The sequence below is a fragment of the Bidens hawaiensis genome, unplaced genomic scaffold (genome assembly GCF_021521415.1).
Source record: "Bidens hawaiensis isolate Kalapana, Puna unplaced genomic scaffold, B.hawaiensis_p1.1 tig00013426_1, whole genome shotgun sequence".
In the NCBI taxonomy this organism is placed as follows: Eukaryota; Viridiplantae; Streptophyta; class Magnoliopsida; order Asterales; family Asteraceae; genus Bidens; species Bidens hawaiensis.
In genome coordinates this window covers 121,127-126,195 of record NW_027492138.1, presented here as the reverse complement: position 1 = coordinate 126,195, position 5,069 = coordinate 121,127, and the positions used below count along the sequence as shown (strand labels likewise).

The following is a 5,069-nucleotide window of genomic DNA, read 5'->3' as shown; positions in this document are numbered from 1 at the left end:
TATATTTATATAACCCACAACGAACGGGGGTCCGGGGGCAGCACCCCTGACAGCAGGGTCTAGGGTCCAAGGGGCAGAGCCCCTGGCTGGGGTCGAGTTGCCACATTTTTCATTAACTGTCTTAACACATTTTTCATTAGGTTTTTAATTTATTTTCTAATTTGCTAACTCCAACGAACTTATCATTAAGCGAACTTAACATTAAGCGAACTTACTATAAGCGAACTTGTATTAGGCGAAGTTATCAATTAGACGAACTTAGCCTTAGGCGAAGTTATCAATTAGGCGAACTTAGCCTCAGGCGAAGTTATCAATTAGGCGAACTTGCTTGCAGGCGAAGTTCGCTTGCAGGCGAAGTTGTCAGCAGCCGCCGCTGTTCATCTTTGATCCCCAAAATCATCATCGTTTTACCGAGAAATCCATGGGTATGGTATTTGACTAACCCGCGATCATTCCTATGGTCGTTTTTGGATAAGGTTTGACCCGAAAACACGTAAAGTTTGGACCTTTAAGTTCAAAACGTTCAATACTAGTGTTATCTATTAATCGAGCCGTTTCCATTTTCGGGTTCATTACACTCGTATTTATCATCAAGTTTACAACTTTATGTTTCGTTTATATCCGATCTATACTCGTTCTAAGTTTCAAGACTAAACGTCTATAAAAACGTAATCTTTAGGATCAAAACATACCTTTTATACGTTCGGTTGGTCGCGTTTTGCTTGGTTATCTTGTATCTAGCTCGTATATGAGAGATCTATTGCTATTCGATGTTCGTTGGTCGTTTCACCCTCCTCCTCTCTCTCGGCCGTAAATAGTAATAAGGAGGTGTGTGTGTGTTTTTGAGTGTGTAGAGATTTGGATGGATATAAATGAGGGTTTAGGGTTTTATGTTGGTTTAAGAGGGTATTTATACCCCTTGAAGCCCATGGACCCTAAGCCTATTACCACTTAGTCCACCTTAATTAATCTAAGTCCATGATCCGTTCTTAACTCGATATTAATTAATTAATAACGCGAAATCACTAAACGTAACTTTCTTTATTCAATATTATAAAAGATGTTACAGGTTTCTATTTTCTTTAAAACCAAAATTTCCAGTTCAGTTTTTGTTTTGCATGTGCTCATCTATGAAAATATTCAACCAAACGTAAAAGAAAAAAAACTGAACCCTGCTTTTAATAAAAAGTGCATACCAAATTTTTTATGCCTAAATATGTGATAATCAATTTATTATAAATTAAAGAAAAATATAAACTAAAAGTTTATGCCCCCAGCTACATTGTTTTGGGCCATCTTTTATCTCAAACATTTCAAGCCCGAACTGAAATCGAACCAAACCCATCATGAAAACCAAAAATCTAAAACCGAACTGAACCCAATGTGAAAACTGCGCTAAAACCAAACTAAACCTGTGAAAATCGAAACCTATAACAACCAAAACGGAACCCATTGTAAAAACCGAAAACTTAAAACCCAAAAACGGAAACCGAACGAAACCATCTTCAAAACATACTTAAAAAAACAAAACAAATAAAACAAAGCATATCAACTAACAAATGCATAGTATGACATTAAAGTTATCATAATTTGTATACCTTCTCAGCGGCAAGTGTGAACGAAATAGTCCCGAGACCACCTGCAGTCAACCATACTTAATAGCTCCATGAAAATTGACTGTAGTATATACAGCTTTTGCCAACAAACTGGAATCCCATAATATATGCCAACATAACAAAAAGAATATTAAAATACTAATTAACGAAAAGTTATAAATCTCATTAAAATCATTGATAATGAACAAATGTTTCTTGTATTAATAGCATCACTTGTCTGTGTGAAAAAGTTTCGTGTTTATTGAAATGCACTATGTTAAAGATTTAAACTAAGTAGATAAATTGAAAAAATATTGGTTAAAATTACTCTTTTCCCTGCTCCCATCAGTCTTCTGCAATTTTTGAAAATACATCAATAGAATAATGTGACTGAAAAAATTCAAAAACATAATATTTGAGAGAAGATGAGAATAAAGGTACAAACGTGAAGAGAAATGTTTCTGGTCTGCACGAGCTGGCAGCACGCGCGCTGGTCTGCATATTTATATATACACTAAAAATAATTATAAAAACAAAAAACTCGGGTTAAACTAAAAATAAGACCTTTGATAAAAAGAAATTATTATTTCTAAATACTAAAAAATACAGCATAATTATACACTAATAATTATTATTACTATTATTATATAAAAAACTCATTTAGGCTCACGAGCCGGCTCAAGCTGGGGCTCGTTTAGTAAACAAGCTTACTTTTGGTCAACTCAAACCCCTTTTCTGAAATTTAAAAATAAAAAGTACCAAGAGTGGAAATGTTTACCATTGCTCTTTGTTGTTTGAACTCCATGTTTACGAAAACTTGCTTGATGATGAATCTTGAACTCCCTGTTTACGAAATTAGTGATATGTAAGCTCGATGCTATGCAATTGCAAAAGACAATATAGACAACGAAACTGATTGGATCTGCATCAGTAGTTGATAACCCTAATCAAAACCCTAAAAAACATACCTGAGATGGGAATGGATGTTGAAGACGGTGAATATTGAAGCCAGAGAATTCAACTCAGACCTGTCACAATCAAAGTCCTGCATGAAATTCCAACAACTAAAAACTAAATTAAGTTAATTAAAACCTTCATAACAAATTTAGCTCTCATTTATGCTTAGAACATCCAAAAAATCTTGATATTATTAAAAATCAGAGATTAAAATGACAAATAAATGAATACCAGAAATGGCAGTCGTCAATCCGGCAATGAGCAGCTTCAATCGGTTCCTTTAAACATCGATTACTTATTCAAATCCTAGATATAGATCACTTCCGGTCATTTAGCATCATTACAGAATGTAATCAAACCCAAAAACATACCTATAGAAGGCCGACGGTTCTTCATCCTTTCTTAAATCAAAGACAAACTGAGTGAAATATAGGTAGCAGATGATCTATTACTACGATTTCAGGTGAATCCATCATAGTTTGAGTCGATGTGATTTAGGGGTTTGTCGGGTTTCACACCTCTCTCCTCTCTGCTTTATCTAATCTTGTTTGTATGTATCTGGCAGATGCGTTTTTTAAGTTTTGAATTTCAAAATTTGGATATGGCCGCCTGTTTACTACATAAAACTTCTGAAGCTATAAACACTTGTACTCCGTGCTTGAATTGATTGTACCTCTTAATTTTAAGAGTTTTGAATGAAATTACTATCTTGCCCATCCTATATGCATTTTAAAGTAGTATAGATATATTATAATGCAAGATGGGTTTGTCTTACAAACAATTACTATTCATGATTGTACGGTTATAATAATAGTATAAATTTTAAAGCTTTTAAATAATATCTAGCATATGAATATGTAACGATAGATAATACTCCAACTTTTAAAGATTTGTTGCATTGAATGACATATAGTTGGATGATTTTTTTGTATTTCTAGGTGGTTTAGCAAAAGCATTTGTATTTGTAGGTGACTTTGTTATTTGTTTGTAAATATAGTTAAATCGCTAGAGGGGGTTGCGAGTTTAAGGTGGAAAAGTAAACTCGCAGAGGGGGGTTGCGATCTAACAAAGAATCTGACAAAAGTGTTGAAATCGTAAGTGTGGGCTGGAGTTCTTGATAATAAAAAATCATACGGTCTCAGAAAAAGAAAACAAAAAAAAGACCCAACATACAATAAACTAAAACATAAACAAAACTCACACCAAAAGCCTATCCTCGACAGAGCCCTCCAGCGTCGTTGCTTAAGGCCGGAAACAGCGCCATCTCTGCAAAAGCATGCCACATTGGTTGCCATGTGGTGTTTAACGCTTGAAACCACCGCCCCCTCAACGAACGCTTGAAACGTTGCTTAAGGCCAGAAACGGCTCCATCCGGGATATCTTTCCATAATTCCCAGTTCAAATTTTCCAACATAGAAATTCTCTTAATCCAGTTGAATGACTGATTCTGGATGTCTTCAGAAGTCTTATGCAGCTGACTTTAAAATTTCCTGAAGATCTATTCATTCACCAACTGTGTAAACGATCCAAAGCATTACTCTTTTCTCCACCTTTGTTATACTAGATGGGTTATCTTAATTTCCTATTTTTTTTAATGACGGTTAACTGTATATTATAAAGTGTAGAGAAGCCGGGTTACACGTTACGTGTGGCGTCGGGTTACATGTTTCACCCACACCCGATAACATGTTTCGCACATGCTCATGCCTGTGTTATGCGCGTACAGCCGGACAGTAACACGTTGCGCGTGTGCCCGTGCCTGTGTTATGAGTGTACAGCCGCCCGGTAACACGCTGCGCGCGTGCCCATGCCTGTGTTACGAGTGTACAGCCGCCCGGTAACACGCTGCGCGCGTGCCCGTGCCTATGTTACGCGCGTACAGCCATGGATTTCTCTGAGACCTCCGGCTTCCAGTCCTACACCCGTGACCCGTCTTCCGAATTTAAATAATTGAAGTTCAAGACCACACTTGCCAAGTAAAGAATTTTATCCAAAACTATATTTGAGAACCTTTTTATTTTCAACACTTTTGTCAGATTCTTTGTTAGATCGCAACCCCCCTCTGCGAGTTTACTTTTCCACCTTAAGCTCGCAACCCCCTCTAGCGATTTACCTATATTTACAAACAATTAACAAAGTCACCTACAAATACAAATGCTTTTGGAAAACCACCTAGAAATACAAAATAATCATAGTTGGATAGTAATAGTTCACACGTTTGTTCTTTTTACATGTTAATTTGTTCCTTCCCAAGGCATGAAAACAATATGATCGGAATGCAACATCGTTGATGTTACATATGGACACGATTAATTTTAATATCAATAATATGCTGAAAATTGTGATTACTACATGATACACTTATACACAGTAGATAGAATATAACCAAAATAATGTAAGATAACAGCTGAAAAGGTTACTTAATAAGTTAATATCACAATCAAAACCCCCTCTAAATACATATATAACATACACATTACATAAACATATATGGCATTGCAAGTTTGCAACTCATGT

At 35.7% G+C, this 5,069-nt stretch overlaps 1 long non-coding RNA gene across 1 annotated transcript; it reads right to left on the bottom strand.

The window, feature by feature from the left end:
- Window positions 1–2,377: 2,377 nt before the first annotated feature.
- LOC143544049 (uncharacterized) lies at window positions 2,378–3,258 on the bottom strand. Its single transcript, XR_013137184.1, has 4 exons — window positions 2,924–3,258; window positions 2,784–2,858; window positions 2,564–2,640; window positions 2,378–2,438 (listed from the first exon to the last, which is right to left on the bottom strand). It is a non-coding gene; the product is annotated as an uncharacterized LOC143544049 (long non-coding RNA).
- Between the last annotated feature and the right edge of the window lie 1,811 nt (window positions 3,259–5,069).